General features: G+C 37.0%; 1 protein-coding gene across 13 annotated transcripts in view; it reads left to right on the plus strand.

Annotated features, from left to right (window-relative positions):
- LOC101968941 (uncharacterized) overlaps positions 1 to 17352 on the plus strand; it is a 283895-nt gene that overhangs the window by 101290 nt on the left and 165253 nt on the right. The window contains exon 8 of one of the 13 annotated variants that reach the window (XR_013434446.1): positions 59 to 2842. The exons of the other annotated variants lie outside the window; for them this stretch is intronic. The gene's annotated coding sequence lies outside the window, so the exon portion shown is untranslated. Of the gene's footprint in view, positions 1 to 58; positions 2843 to 17352 lie in introns of those variants that run through there. 13 annotated transcript variants of the gene reach the window in all.

Genomic DNA, 17352 nt, shown 5'->3' on the forward strand with positions numbered 1-17352 from the left:
ATCTTGAGATTGGGAGATTTCTACCTAATTTATTTAGGTGGGTTTTTTGTAATCACAGGGGTTCTTGTAAGAGGGACAGGAGATCAAATTAGAAGAAGGCAATGTAAAACAAAAGCAAAGATTGGGGTGCAGTGACGACAACCCAAGAAATGCTGGCAGCCAACAGAATCCAGAAGAGGCAAAGAAGGGATTTTCCCATGAAACCACCAGGAAAAAAACCAAAAAACATCCTGCTGCTGTTTCAATTTTATTCTGTTTTCCAGAACTGTAACATAATCTATTTGTGTTAGAAACGTCTAATTTATGGAAATTTATACTAATGGAAGACTATACACTTGAGATCAATAAAAGAAATAGAAATGAAATAGTTAATGAAATTGGCTCTTGATAGTTTGATTTATTCACATAATAATAGGGATGTACAATTAAAGTCTACTGGATACAACCACATAAAATGTGAATACACTATTTTCACCTGACTTTTCGAAGTTCTTTTAAATTCTACTTTGGCAGATCTATCCATTCCTAATTGTCATGATCTTGCCTTAAATGTCCACTCTATTCATATAGGTCTCAAGTAAGTTGTACTTTTATGATAACAGTTCTATCTTTGTGGGTTTGATTTTTCATAATTTAATTTTGATCGATTTTATTTTGATTTAAAATTTCACTCTCTGAGGTCAAACTAATTTCCATTCTTTCCAAGTGATTTGGTAGGCCCTTATTCTGGACTCCAAACACCCAGGCTACTTTACAAGCCAGATGTTCATATTCAAACACAGAAAACATTTACTGAACTGCAAAATATCTTATTCAACAGGTAAAATAGAAAGCTTGGACCCTAATAGCTATCTAGGTAATATTTATGCAGATAAGGCAGCAATAAACATTTATTTAGTTAAATATGAATATCCCTTTTTTCTTATTTTTACTGTTACAATGTAATAAATTTTACAATAAAGATAAAACAAAAATTTTCTATTGCTCATTAGTGTTGCCTTTGTAATTGTGACATCATTCCTATTTTTGTCATAATTTAATTTTTTGACATGTAAAAACTGCATGTGTATATATATGTAAGGTTAAAATTTGAGGTTTGGTTATACATTGTGAAATGATCACTGCATTCCAGCTAATTCACATATCTACATAGTTATCATTTTCTCTACCTTAAATGAGGAGAATTTACAACAAAAATTTGAAGCATATAATGTTATGTGTTCAATCCCATAACTTTCTGTTGTTGTACAATGGAGTGTTAAAAATGTTATTAAACACAAACTCCTTAGAAAATTTACAGAAATGCCTGATAAAATAATTATACTGACAATGCCAAAGCTCTGTAGTTTGTGTATATATACTGTGTGTGTGTTCATTAGTGTCCCAAAGTAGACTCAACTGCTTCCTTTATTGCTAGATTCTTATATTTCTTTGTATAATCTCTGAATTTTAATTGTGTTCTTTTCAAAATGTATTTGCATTTTTAAACTTGTTTTGTTTTTCCAAAAGAGTAAAATGAAAGATCTTTTAAGCAGAGAGCTTCCAATGTAGGTAAAACTGTGAGGAGGAGAAGCATAAGAACTTTTGTATATGTTAAAGATTATTCATGGAGAGGGAGGGGTCTTTTAGTAATAACTTCTGATTATGAGGAGCAGTCTCAAAGTTGAGAGATTAGCAAAGAGGACTTGAAAAACAGTCTGGACCTCAGAAGGAAAAATTGCAATTAGAGAGAGAGACTTTATTTATATGTTTGTTCGTTTCTTAGAAGCAAGCCAAGGAGGATGAGAAATAGAGGCAGGCTGTGCAGCCTGAAGTCAGTCTAGTACCATGGAGAGCACCTGGGAGAGGTTGGGAGAAACCTAAGCCAAATGCTATGGATCAGTTTCAGGGAGTGGTGTTAGGGCTGGCTCAGAGGAGTCAAAACCAATCTTTTCTATCATTGAAGTAAATACTATTTGTCAGGCTCAGTAACTAGACCATGGATTCTTAGAGGTTCAGAAACAGGCATCTATGGATAAACTAGACAATATGCAAGTTCCTGAAACTGTTTACAAAACATGTACAAGTGTGTTTGTAACATTTTCTAGGAGTTGATTTTCAATAACTTAGATAAAAATTTTCTCAGTCGTCAAAATCTCCATACTAAGACTCCCAATTCTAGGCTAAGAGGTAGCTTATGTGCATGAAGGCAGCATTAGTGTGTTAAAAGGCATGTGATTAAGGTTGGGCTGGTGCTTGGTGGCAGTCCAAGAAGTTTAGTACCTTTTAAAAACTAAATTCAATTTCAGCATTTATGAAACCACATGCCCACAGCAGGCATTTAAATTGTAACTGAATTGTGCCAACTCAGTTCATTGAATTGGTATAGAAATACATTGAATTGTATAGAAATACATCAGAAAAGCCTTATTAAAATTACAGATCTGTGAGAAAGTCTGGGGTGGTTCTTTGGAATCTATAATTTTACAAACTTTCTGTGATGTACTACTCAAAGAGGAAAGAATAGGGACATTAACATCATTCAGGAACTTGTTAGAAATACAAAATCTGTGAATCACCCCTAAACTCAGACCTACTGACTCAGAATATGCATTTTGACATGATTACTAGGTGCTTTGTATGTTCACCAATGTTTCTGCAGAAGTTTCACTAAAGCTTGAGAAGTAATTCAGTGAATTGTGAGCCTGAAAGTTTTTTCTTTTTCTTACTTCTCAGTGATGTAAAGGATTTCTAATATTAGTGTAATATGAATCTTTGATTTGGTATTCTGGTTGTCTCAAAGTATTTTATACATATTTTTGTTTGATTATGTTTTAAAATATAGCTTTTTTAAATGAAGTAACTTTATGTACTAGTTAAGATCCTTATAAGAGGTAAATATATACATTTAAATGCTGCTAGACACAAACCTGGTTAATAAAAAAAGAAACAATTAGAAAAACATAGTTTTCTAGCATGAGAACTATATTAAATCTGTTTTTGAAAGGGACTTTGAATTTCACTTGATTCTTTTAGAAGCAACTTGGTCATTCAAAACACACATCTCTCTTTGTGATAGCAGAAGACTGTATATCTCTTCCCTGGGCATTAAGTGAGATCTCCAATTATCAAATCCAGAGAAAATTAAAACAAAACAAAACATATTTTTGCATGGACTTGCTCCACTCAGATATAGCTGAAGGATTTTTTAAAAAATTATCCTGCTTCATTCAAAAAGCAACTTGGCACTTCAGTTGTCTTTTTTTTTTCATGCTTAGATCAGAAAATCCACAGGAAGATGTAGCACATGTTTTTCTGCTACACACTCTTCAACTCAGAATGTGATGAACTGGTTCAATTATTATTCAAGAAGCTACAGTTTTTCCTCTCTCCTCTTTGCTTCCTCACTCATTTTTAGTGAATAACAAATATTACATGGATTGATTTAACCACCCCCTGATTATTGTAATCTTCTTTCTGCAGCAGTTTCAACACTGCTGCTTAGTAGAGACCTCGCTCTGTTCTGAACATTTGGAGGAAACATCTTTTAAATCTAACCTTCCACAGTGGTTCCTATGCAGAAGCTCATCCAAGCTGCTCTGCAACTCAGTCACTGCACCCACCAGAAGAGAAATATAACTTCTCAGCCACAAATTAATTGGGTTGAGTAGAGGTTATTTATAATAGAGAGTAGATTCCTTTCTAATTCATTTAATTTTTTTCTTCACTTAAAAAATGTAACTGTTGGTAATTGTGATCAATGGAATAATGTCCTCCACAAGGGTTTTCATGCCCTAACCCCTAGAGCCTGTGAATGTATTACCTTGCAGGGCAAGAGAGACTCTACTGAGATGGGAGATGGTTCTGGATTATCCAAGTAGGTCCAAGGTAATCACAAAGGCCCTTATAAGAGTGAGGCAAGAGGACCAACAGTAGCAAACCTAAAGACAGAAACAAGAGTTAGGAGTGATATGAAGAAGGAGCCACTAGCCAAGGAATGCAGGAGGACTTTGGAAGCTGAAAAGGCAGGAAATAGACTCGCCATTGTTGTCTTCAGAGGGAACCAACCTTGCTGACACCTAAACTTTAGCCCACTGAGATTGATTTTACAGTATGACCTCCAGCACTGTAAAATAACAGTAAAATAACAAGTTTGTGTTGTTTTAAGTTGTTAAGTGTGTGGCCATATATTTATTGAGGTAAGAGTATTTTTATAAGTTATTTAGCATTTTTCTAATATTTTATTATTTATTCTACAATTTTATACTATTTGCTTTTTTAAATTAAAAGTGACTGTATTATTCATATTGCTCGTTCAAAATAATTAGTTTTATTCCCCTTAAAATGATCTTCAGTGTTTCATACCTTAAGTAACACCATCATCAACCCGATGGATGTTGAGAAGGAGGTAACCAGTCCTGAAGGGCAATGATTAGATTATGATTTGGTCTGAGTTAACCGTGCCTGCTTCTGCATCTGGAGCAGAGCTTGACATTTGCATGGCAGTTTTTCAGTGGCTTTTGTGTTCCCATTTGCTTTTGATAGGTGTTTATGCAAATCCTAGTTCTGTCACTTTTTTATTTTTAATTGTAGATATGGATTTTTCTAAGATTTGGATTTCTTATATATAAACAAGGATCACAAGGTATTATGAAAATTATCTTAAATGAAAATAAATGCAAGCACTTAGCATAATTTTCACTATGTAGTAAGTGCAGCCTACTCAGTAAATGGTAGTTGTTGGTTGGTTACGATTGCATTAGACTTGGAGATGGTACTCTGAAGTTTGTTTATTATGATAACCTCTGACATACGGTCATGTATAATCCCAGGTAATATAGGTAATAAGAAATCTGAGGTTGATCAATCAACCAGTTAAAAGGCATAAACACAAAGGTTCAGAGAAAAGGTGTCTAAGTGGTGCTGCTTCTCACTTGAAATCCCAGTGTTATCCTAGGAATGAAGTGTATCCAGCTCTGTTCTACAAGTGACAAAAGCCACTCCACAGTATGCTGAGTGTGCTTACTGTGTGGGAGTTGGTTTTTATGCTTATATTAATCTCCTAGCAAAAGATAGCGCTCTGTCTGAGTTCATCTTAAAAAAAACCTGAATGACTAGAAATTTGTTGATGCAAAAAAGGATGTGACAATGTTAGATGTAATTATGCAATTTGCCAACTGAGCAACTGAAGATCACTGCCTAATTTCGAGAGCATTTTTTAATGTTTTATCTCATGTGAAATAAAGAGGAAAAACATTTACTATCCCATAATAAATTCATCTATTGCTCTCATTTATGCAATGAAGGCATAAGTGTTCACAGACACCTAGAAGATTCACAGAAAAGAAGGAGATCATTTTTAAAATGCTGCACCATATGAGTCTCTCAATCTTTAAGTGGGTGTTGTTCTGACTAGGATGTTTGAGCATGCTAAATCTCATTATGTTGCTTTTTTATGTTGCCATAACTCTAGTGGAATTACAGAACAGCAGTGGATCAGAATTAACAGGACTGGGTTCTTGTCTGAGTTTTATCATCGCGTGTTTTATGTCATAATATTAGAACTTTAACTGATAAACATAATCATTCCCACCTTTTTTTTTTAATTTTGAGGAGAATAAATTACATAGAGCTTAAAAAAGAACTTGCTCAAAATCACACAGTCATAGGTGGCCAAGTCAAGATTCAACCCAAGTTGTTTCACCTCCATGACCTGCGTTCTTATACCAGTTTATTACCTCTACAAGTCCTAGATTCTCAGAACTGACCCAATTCAATTAATTGTGATAGACAGTAACTGGGGTGGGGGTATGGGGAGAGGAAGGCTTTGGGGTTTGGTTGTCTCCTACTGTCAAATGCCCTTTCCTAGTCTTAGTGACAATAGATATGACAGCTGTGTTACTGACAAGCAGCAGCAGCTCCAAGGTCAAAGAAGAATAGATCAAGAGGGAATAGTTCTAGCCAGAGGATAACACAATACATAAGCCAGTGAATCTTAAACCAAAGCTAATAGTCAATATCTATGCTGGGCTGATTTTCCATGGACTGACAGGACTTAATAAATAAAACCAGGTGTTCACTAACAAAACTGTTTTCATTCTTGCCATGTTTCTGTTCCAGTAACAAAATGTGTGTGTGTGCACACACATTTTACACACAAGTTCAGACAGATGATCAGCTGGAAGACTCATAATCAGGAATCTAACTTGCATACTGAAGAGGCAGGATTGAGTAAATTCGTGACTCTCAACACTGGTTACATATTATAGTCACCTTGGGAGCTTTAAAAAAACTATGAATGCCTTGGCTCCACCCCAAGATGTTCTGATTTAATTGGAGCCCAGATATAGGTAGATTTTGAAAGCTTCCCAGCTGATTTTTAAAATATGTCCAATTTGAGAACCTTTATATGAATCATATCAAGCAGGCTTTGCATTGATTTCTCCGTGGGGAAAGAGTTTCTCCCTGGCAGTGTGGCCTAGAAATGAAAATCTCAATGGAGAGTCCTGCCTTGAGATGGGACTGGGATATTTTCATTCTGCTTACTTCCAGATTGTGTCTGTGTAGCCTCACTCCAATGGCCCTTCTATCACAAAGGTTTCACCACCTTGTCAGGAAGTCTCATGAGCCCCTAAGAGGCAAGAAATGGAGGTGACAGAATCCCACCATATCTAGTACACAGTAGGTCTTATTACATGTTTGTAGACTGAATGCAGGAAGAGAGGGGATATTCTATTTACATTAGAGTTTTATCTACTCAATTTTCCCTTTTTGTGTATGAAAAACCAAGACATCTTGTTTTTTTCCATATCAATGCTAACTTCTAGAATAAATGGTCTCTTCTACATTTTTCTACATTTTCTACAATCTTTTCTAGAATGCATCTCCTGCTATAAATGTATACAATCCAATAAATACTTATTGAGGACTAATTATTACCACACTGATATGAGGTGTACCCCAAAAGCTCATATATGAGAAAATTCAAGAAGGTTCAGAGGTCAAAGTATTAAATGATGAGAGTTGTAACCAATTAGTGGATTAATCCCCTGACAGGGAATAAATGAGGCAGATAGGGTATAGCAGGAGGAGATAAGTCAGTGGCTGCATGCCTGTGGGGTTTATATTTTCTTTTGGTGAGCAGAGCTTTCTCTGCTTCCCAATTGCCATGTCCTGAGCTGTTTTTCTTTCCTTTTTTGCCACGATGATCTGCATCATCTTGAGCCCAGAGTAACCGAGTTGGCCATCTATGGACTGAGACTTCCAGAACTGTTAACTCCAAATAAGCTTTTCCTTCTCTATGTTGTTCTTGTCAGGTCTTTTGATCATAGTGATTCACATTGAGGTAAATATCTTGGGTAATGGATAAATAAGACAAATTGTATGTGCTCCCTCCTCAAGGGTTCATTGCCTTATAGATGGAGATAAATAAAATTCATAAAAGTACAAAAAGTTATAGATATTTTAATGGCAACATATACAATTGGGGTAACAGAAGAGAGGAGTTTTTCCACTGGGAGAGTCCTGAGGGAGCCTTCCTTGGACAAGATGAAATCTCAGTGTTCACTTTGTCTCCCTTATGCTCCATCAAGGACACAGACAACTCAGAAGTTGTCAAACTGCTGGACTGAGTACTTGAGGGTATAGCACTAGATACATGTCCATCTTTTTTTGAAGAATGGTAATCAGACACATGTCACTGTCTTTGCAGTGAGTTGCAGAAACCATAATTGTCCTCCAGTTTGGAGGGGGTGGTTAAACTGATTGACATTAGGGAAATTTGGTGACCTTCAGTCTGGAAGTGAACTGATGATGGCAGAAAAGAGGAAAGAGGATCTTCTAAATGTAAGAAGTCAGAACGTGAAGGCCACTTTAATAAGCAACTGGGTTAGAAAATCCAAGCTTCTAGAACTAGGTGGAGAAACAGCCTCCATCCCACATTTCTTTGTCTACTGAACACAATCAACTGATGGTTAGTGACACTCCATGTGCTGATAAATATTGATACAGAGTTAGAAGCTTTTATTTGCTTATATTTGTCTGATCTAATTTTCTACAAGCACCAAGATGCTTAGTTAAAGACCTGATTCTTTGGAAGCAGCAAATGGTGAAAGTATACATGGAAAGTATGGGCAATCTGTTTACAGGGTAAAAAATGGGAGTTCATAACCCACTTGAATCTAAAGTATGAAATATGATATGTCAAGAGCTATGTAATGTTTTGACAACCAATTTAAAAAAAGGGAGGGATATCACTGTAGGAGGCTGACTTCCCCTGCTTCTCTTAGCAGCACCCATTCCACCTCCCATTGTGTGAAAAGGGGATAGTAAATTGGGAGGAGAGGGAAGAAATAGCAAAACTTGTTTGAGGGAAGGAGCTCTCGTATTTCTTTTCCATTAGCGTGAGAGCATCCAAAAGTGGTTTTGTCCTATGTTAGAGATGCTCATGACCACGCTTCCTTCATGTCTTTTTGGAAGTCAGACGACTTCCTTTCTTATCCTTGCTCATAGTCTTATTCATCATCATAGAAACACAGCAGATTAATGCTCTATCAGAGGTGCGTGTGGTAAAAATTTTCTCCCATTCTGTAGGCTCTCTCTTCCCCATTATTGAATGTTTCCTTTGCTGAGAAGAAGCTTTGTAGTTGGAATCCATCCCATTTATTGATTATTGGTTTCATTTATTGTGCTTTAGGGTTTTGTTAAGGAAGTCAGATCCTAGGCCAACATGGTGAAGATTTGGTCCTACTGTTTCTTCTGTTAAGTGTAGGTTCTCTGTTAGAGTGCCTAAGTCTTTGATCTACTTTGAGTTGAGTTTCATGCAGAGTTAGAGATAGGGTTCTATTTTCTTTTGTTACATGTGGATTTCCAATTTTCCCAGCACAATTTGTTGAATAGGCTATCTTTTCTCCAGTGAATGTTTTTGGCACCTTTGTCTTGTAGTACATAACTGTATTTATGTGGATTTGTCTCTGTGTCTTCTATTCTGTACCATTGGTATAAGTGTCTGTTTTGGTGACAATACCATGCCATTTTTGTTACTATAGCTCTGTAGTATAGTTTAAGATCTGGTATTGTGATGCCTCCTGCTTGACTCTTCTTGGTGAGGATTTCTTTGTCTATTCTGGGTCTCTTACTCTTCAGTTTACACCCAAAGGATTTAAAATCAGCATACTATACTGACACAGCCACAACAATGTTTATAGCAGCTTCACTCACAATAGCTAAACCTTGGAACCAACCTAGGTGCCCTTTAACAGATGAATAGATAAAGAAAATGTAGTATATATACACAACAGAATATTACTCAGCCACAAAGAAGAATGAAATTATGGCACTTGCTGGTAAATGGATGGAGCTGGAGGATGTCATGCGAAGATAAAGAAGCCAATCCCACAGACTGAATGTTTTCTCTCATGTGAATGCTAATTCACAATAAAGGGCAGAGGCTTGGAAGAACAGAGGTACTTTGTATTAGGTAGAGAAGAGTGAAGGGAGGGGAGGGGCTTTGGGGTAGGAAGGATAGTAGAATGAATCTGATATTATTACCCTATGCACCTATACGACTACATGACCAGTGTGATTCTACATCATGTACAACCAGAATAATGAGAAGTTGTATTCCATATATGTATAATGTGTCCAAATGAATTCTACTGCCATGCAGAACTAAATAGAACAATAAAAAATAATGCATAGACAAATATGAGTTAATATATACATTAAACATAGATTAAAATGTAAAAAAAAAGAAACACAAACAGAACTGGATGGAATAAACTTCTGATGGTGGAACTTGAGATGGGGGATTTAACAGGCAAACACACTCTGTTTTTTTTTTTTTTTTCCTGGAGAGTAACCACTTAGCCGGTGCCTCTCACTTTGCAACACAAGCTCTGAGCTCTTACTCTGTGTAAAACAAGCTCTGAGCTCTGATCATCGAAATCATTTTGTTCTTGGAACAAAGTGGCCATAATTTCATGTAAGAGCTGTCTGCTTTCACAGTCACAAGCAAGCAGTTACCTTGGCAACCGCATTTGAAAAGGACAAAGGCCCAGGGAACTTTTGTCTCCCATTGAAGTGTGTGGAAAGGCTCTACCTCAGCTTGCCTCTGCTTACTGCTCTATTAGCCTCTGTCACTCCTTCTGTGGCCATTTTAGAAGCTGAGCTGGACATGGGGCCGTAAACTGGAGCCTCGACGGAGCCCAGTATCAGACAAGGTGCAAATTGGAAGGACCTTGGAGGACAGTTGATTCAGGGAGTTTTCTGGGCGATCCCAGAGGGAGAGATGCTCACTGCTCATTATAGTCTCTTACATTTCGGTTGGATCTGATAGTTAGGATTCCTCCAGAAGCTGCAGAGGGAATTCTTATTCTGAGCTGACATTTTATGGGATCTGCTTCCCTGAATATTTTTTAACCCTCTGACTTTGGTTTAGCTCCATCTTTCGGTCTCTTCTCCATGAGGATCCATCAGATATCTGGGAATAGGAGATATATTTTTTCTGGGATTTCTCCTTTTCTTCCCTAGTTTCCCCTTGATTCATTACCACTTGTATGATTTAAGAAACTCTCATTATCTTTAGTGCTTCCTTCTGGAATTTTTCAGTTTTTTTTTTCCCTAGATCTCTTTTTAAATCTGATTTCCAGGACACCTTATACATGTGCTTTGTCCCAGGCAGGGTACAATAAAATCACCACCTTCCTAGATTTGGTTATTATTATCCCACATATTGTCTAATAATTAAACTTTCATAGGTACATCTCACAGCTTTCTCTACCAGAACCAAGGAATGGATAGATCTGTTTCACTCATTTGTGACCAAAGAGTCATATTTTCTACATCACTGGAAGGAGGTGGGCAGACTATTTTGTATAAAACATGAATTAAAATGATATTGCAGCTCCCAGTAACCAGTGTATTTTATGTGAAACACTTCAACATAACATACTAAAATGTCCGCTTGCCCACTAATATACCTAGTTCTTATTCTCCTGATTAAAAATAAGCATTGCATCATTGAATCTGTCTGCTTTGTGACTTATTGACAAAATGTCCCTCACTGTCAAAGAAGGAAATAGGACAAAGACAGGGAAAAAAAGTCAAACAGGTACTCGACTTTCAGCCTCCATAGATGACTTTCTCTTAGTATCTCAGAAGGGAACCGAAGAAGGGACACTGGGAGACATGTGAGGTGGGGTTTCTTTTCCACACTGAAGTTGGAGGTCAGGATAGGAAAACTGATGTAGTCTACTCTTTTCCTTAAATCATTGCAACGGTTTAAATATGTGGTGCCCCCCAAGGGCTCAGGAGATAATGTAGGAATGTTGAGAGGTGAGATGATTAGTGTATTACAGCTACAAACAAATCAGTGGATTAATCCATTTAAGAGATTAATGATTTAAATGGACTAACTGGATGGTAACTATACATAGGTAGGCAGTGGCTACAAAAAGTGGTCACAGGGGGCATACCAGTGGGGTTTATATTTTGTTGCCGGATGCTTTTGCTCTTTGCTTCCTGTATGTCAGGAGCGGAGAAGATTTTCTGTCCCATGTGATTCCTCCATGGTGTTCTGCCTTACATGGCCCCAGAGCAATAGAGTCAACTGATCATGGACTGCATCTCTGAAACCATGAGCCTAAAACAGACTTTTCTTCCTCTGAGTTGTTCTGGTCAGGTATTTTGGTCACAGAGACCAAAAAATGACTATCACAGTGAGAGTCTCATAATATGGGGATGGTATAATATGGCAAAAGAACATTCAAATGGAATTAGACACCAACTCTGAACTCTGACTCCAGCACATATTAGCTATTAGCTCTCTTAAAAATGTTTGTAAACTGAGATCTGTCTGTACACAGAGAATGCTGTTGATGATAACCTCATTTATTTTATTTGGATTGACATGAGATATTATATGTAAAATACCTAGTTTGAATGGCCTACATAGCCACTTGATATACATTAATTTCCTTTCTTTTAAGATTCTTTTCTGAGATAAGTCAAGCAGCAATCCCAAGTTGAGGTTATTTTATTTTATTTTTTGGTAAATCTGATATTACCCCCTGTGTCAGTGTTAAAGACAACTTCAGGCACTGTATTGAATGGGGAGGAGTAAAATTTTCTTTCTTATTCCCAATAAACTTATAATCAAGTAGGGAAGACAGAGTTACTTCATAAAAGAGTAAACAGAGATGTTGGAGCAGGGAAGAAAAAAAATATAGAGTTGTCTGTTTGGGAGGGTGATCTTGAAGGAAGTCATAGCTAAACTAATCCTTGATGAGCACTAGGAGTTGGATTAGCAGAAATCATAGGGAAATCCGAATCTCATGTGGGAGAAGTGACAGGAGCAGAGATGGAAGAGTAGTGATGGGGAATGGGGGACTGCACATGTGTCCAAGCCTTTTACTTGTTGTATTAGTGAAACCTCAGAACAGTTACTGTTTACTGAGCACTTGCTAGATGCCAGACACATAGAAACGCTTTGATGATATTTTGAAAGCCTTTGATTTTTTTCTCCCATTTTTTTCTGTTTTTGATTAAATCAGTCTTGATGAAGTAAAAGTTTCTGTATTTGCTATCATTATAGAGTGTTTCTTTCCTTTTCTCTGATCTTGTCAAATAAACTGAGAATATTAACAGCTGTGAAATTTGGGAACACAGTCCCAAGGGAAAGAAAAAAGTCTGTATACCTTCCATTATATAGCCGTATCTTAGTCCTAAGAAATCACACATGAATCTGCTTTCACGAAGGAGACACCCTCAATGAACAATGCTATCTTGGCCCTTTACAGACAAGGCTCTTTACAGACAGAACTTTGAGGCAGATTATCTCTTAAGATTTCATCTACCTGGAAATGCTAATTTTATGATAGCCTAGCATCATTTGATAAAGGACAATTGTTTTGCAAAATTGTGGAAAGGAAAAATTTTCTTACATGGAAAATATATCTCAAAGTCATTAAGAGTTAGATATACCACTGGACATGCTATTGCATAGGGTCATTTCAATTACTTTTATCTCTTGAGTTTTCACCAAAACAGGGAGTTTGAGGCAAGTTAAGTTTGACCTTTATTTAGAACAAGGCTGTTCTCATGAATAGGCAACTCCCTAGTTTGTGGGAATTGTTACTGGAGATTGTGACCAGGAATTTTCTTGTGGGTGTTCTATACCATGAAAATGGTTGTGCCTTCTCATGGTCATGGTGATGTGGCTAAGAGAGCCACGTGACTAGTCCAGGCCATTTACTGTGGTAAGGAGGAGTGGAGTTCTATAATGGGCAGGCCCAATCAATAATACATGATTCACATGAAAGCAACATTATCCAAGGAAAATGGTGATGCTAGACAGCTGTGAATGGCATATTCTCACGATCTGGGAAGTATGAAGACAAAGCAGATGTCAGGGAAGGAGAAGAAAAAACAAGATTTCTTTCTTTCTTTTTTTCTTTTACAAAAATGGAGCACAACGTTTCATTTCTCTGGTTGTATATGTTGCACAGTCACACTTTATATGCAATCATACACATACATAGGGTAATAATGTTAGTCTCATTCCACCATCTTTCCCACACCCATACCCTCTTCTCCTCCCTTCACTCCCCTCTGCCCAATCCAAAGTTCCTCCACTCTATTCTTGGCTCCCCCCTCACCCCCGTTATGGATCAGCACTCTCTTATCAGAGAAAATATTTGGCCTTTGGTTTTGGGGATTGGCTTACTTCCCTTAGCATGATATTCTCCAACTCCATCCATTTACCTGCAAATGCCATCATTTCATTTTCCTTTAAGGTTGAGTAATATTCCATTGTGTATATATTTCTTTATCCATTCATCTATTGAAGGGCATCTAGATTGGAACCACAGTTTAGCTGTTGTGAATTGGGCCACTATAGACATTGATGTGTCTGTGTCACTGTAGTTTGCTGATATTAAGTCCTTTGAGGATAGACTGAGGAGTGGGATAGCTGGGTCAAATTTTCCAAGAAATCTTCCTACTGCTTCCCAGAGTAGTTGCACCAATTTGCAATCCTACCAGCAATGAATGAGTGTACTTTTCCCTCACATCCTTATTGTTGGATGTTTTCCCCACACCCAACACTTATTGTTGCTTGTATTCTTTTTGTGTGTGTGTGTGGTGAACTTTATTTTTTAATTTTTTTATTGGTTGTTCAAAACATTACAAAGCTCTTGACATATCATATTTCATACATTTGATTCAAGTGGGTTATGAACTCCCATTTTTACCCCATGTACAGATTGCAGAATCACATCCACGTTTTTACATACTGCCATACTAGTGTCTGTTGTATTCTGCTGCCCATCCTATCCCCTTCCTATCAACCCTCCCCCTCCCATCTTTTCTCTCTACCCCATCTACTGTAATTCAATTCTCTCCCTTGTTTTTTTCCCCTTTCCCCTCACTTCCTCTTATATGTAATTTTGTATAACAATGAGGGTCTCCTTCCTTTACCATGCAATTTCCCTTCTCTCTCCCTTTTCTTCGCACCTCTCATCCCTGTTTAATGGTAATCTTTTTCCCATGCTCTTCCTCCCTGCTCTGTTCTGAGTTGCCCTCCTTATATCAAAGAAGACATTTGACATTTGTTTTTTAGGGATTGGCTAGCTTCATTTAGCATAATTTGCTCTAATGCCATCCATTTCCCTCCATGATTTTGTCATTTTTTAGTACTGAGTAATACTCCATTGTATACAAATGCCAAATTTTTTTTTATCCATTCATCTATTGAAGGGCCTCTAGGATGGTTCCACAGTCTAGCTATTGTGAATTGTGCTGCTATGAACATCGATGTAGCTGTATCCCCATAATACACTCTTTTAAGGTGTTTGGGGAATAGTCTGAGAAGGGGAATAGCTGGGTCAAATGGTGGTTCCATTCCCAGCTTTCTCAGAATCTCCATACTGCTTTCCAAATTGGCCACACCAATTTGCAGTCCCACCAGCAATGTACAAGTGTACCCTTTTTCCCACCTTCTTGTCAGCACTTGTTGTTGTTTGACTTCGTAATGGCTGCCATTCTTACTGGAGTGAGATGGTATCTTAGGGTGCTTTTAATTTGCATTTCTCTGACTGCTAGAGATGGTGAGCATTTTTCGGGTACTTGTTGATTAATTGTATATCCTCCTCTGAGAAGTGTCTGTTCAGGTCCTTGGCCAATTTGTTGATTGGGTTATTGGATATTAGTGCTCTATCTGAAGTGTGAGGAGTAAAAATTTGTTCCCAGGATGTAGGCTCCCTATTTACCTCTCTTATCATTTCTATTGCTGAGAAAAAACTTTTTAGTTTCAATAAGACCCATTTGTTGATTCTTATTTTTAACTCTTGTGCTGTAGGTGTACTATTAAGGAATTTGGAGCCCGACCCCACAATATGTAGATTAGAGCCAACTTTTTCTTCTATCAGATGCAGAGTCTGTTTTGATATCAAGCTCCTTGATCCATTTTGAGTTAACTTTTGTGCATGGTGAGAGAAAGGGATTCAGTTTCATTTTGTTGCATATGGATTTCCAGTTTTCCCAGCACCATTTGTTGAAGATGCTATCCTTTCTCTATTGCATGCTTTTAGCACCTTTGTCAAATATAAGATAGTTGTAATTTTGTGGATTCATCTCTGTGTCCTCTATTGTGTACCATTAGTCCACCCACCTGTTTTGGTACCAGTATCATGTTGGTTTTGTTACTATTGCTCTGTAGTACAGTTTGAAATCTGGTATCGCTATACCGCCTGTTTCACTCTTCCTGCTTAGAATTGCTTTTGCTATTCTGGGTCTTTTATTTTTCCAGATGAATTTCATGATTGCTTTATCTATTTCTACAAGAAATACCGTTGGGATTTTGATTGGCATTGCATTAAACCTATAGAGAACTTTGGGTAATATCGTCATTTTGATGATGTTAGTTCTGCCTATCCATGAACAGGGTACATTTTTCCATCTTCTAAGATCTTCTATTTCTCTCTTTAGGGTTCTGTAGTTTTCATTGTATAAATCTTTCAACTCTTTTGGTAGGTTGATTCCCAAGTATTTTATTTTATTTTTTTGAGGAAATTGTGAATGGCGTGGTTGTCCTCATTTCCATTTCAGAAGATTTGTCGCTGATATACAGGAATGCCTTTAATTTATGCATGTTGATTTTATATCCTGCCACTTTGCTGAATTCATTTATTAGCTCTAGTAGTTTCTTTGTAGACCCTTTTGGGTCTTCTAGGTATAGGATCATGTCATCTGGAAATAGTGATAATTTAAACTCTTCTTTTCCTATCTTTATGCCTTGAATTTCTTTCATCTGTCTAATTGCTCTGGCCAGTATTTCGAGAACTATGTTGAACAGAAGTGGTGAGAGAGGGCATCCCTGTCTTGTTTCAGATTTTAGAGGGAATGTCTTCAATTTTTCTCCATTCAGAATGATGCTAGCCTGAGGCTTACAATGTTGAGGTAAGTTCCTGTTATCCCTAGTTTTTCTAGTGTTTTGAACATAAAGGGATGCTGTACTTTGTCGAATGCTTTTTCTGCATCTATCGAGATGATCATATGGTTCTTATCTTTAAGTCTATTGATGTGGTGAATAACATTTATTGATTTCTGTATATTGAACCAGCCTTGCATCTCAGGGATGAATCCTATTTGATCATGGTGCACATTTTTTTTGATATGTTTTTGTATCTGATTTGCCAGAATTTTATTGAGGATTTTTGCATCTAGGTTCGTTAGAGATATTGGTCTGTACTTTTCTTTCTTTGAAGTGTCTTTGTCTGGTTTCGGAATCAGGGTGATGTTGGCCTCATAGAATGAATTTGGAAGAGCTCCCTCTTTTTCTATTTCCTGAAATAACTTGAGAGTATTGGTATTAAAGGTTTTGTAAAACTCCACTGTATATCCATCCGGTCCTGGGCTTTTCTTGGTTGGTAGTCTTTTGATGGCTTCTTCTATTTCCTCCATTGATATTGGTCTGTTTAAATTGTGTGTATCCTCCTGACTCAATCTGGGCAAATAATATGACTTAAGAAATTTATTGATGTCTTCCCTATCTTGCATTTTATTGGAATATAGGGTTTCAAAATATTTTCTAATTATCTTCTGTATTTCTGTAGCATCTGTTGTGATATTGCCTTTTTCATCCTGTATGTTAGTAATTTGAGTTCTCTCTCTTCTTCTCTTGATTAGCATGGCTAAGGGTCTGTTAATCTTATTTATTTTTTCGAAGAACCAACTTTTAGTTTTGTCAATTTTTTTCAATAGTTTCTTTTGTTTCAATTTCATTGATCTCTGCTCTGATTTTAATTATTTCTTGCCTTCTGCTACATTTGCTGTTGTTTTGCTCTTCCTTTTCTAGGGTTTTTAGATTAAATGTGA

Source organism: Ictidomys tridecemlineatus, chromosome 1, assembly GCF_052094955.1.
Source record: "Ictidomys tridecemlineatus isolate mIctTri1 chromosome 1, mIctTri1.hap1, whole genome shotgun sequence".
NCBI classification, from domain to species: domain Eukaryota; kingdom Metazoa; phylum Chordata; class Mammalia; order Rodentia; family Sciuridae; genus Ictidomys; species Ictidomys tridecemlineatus.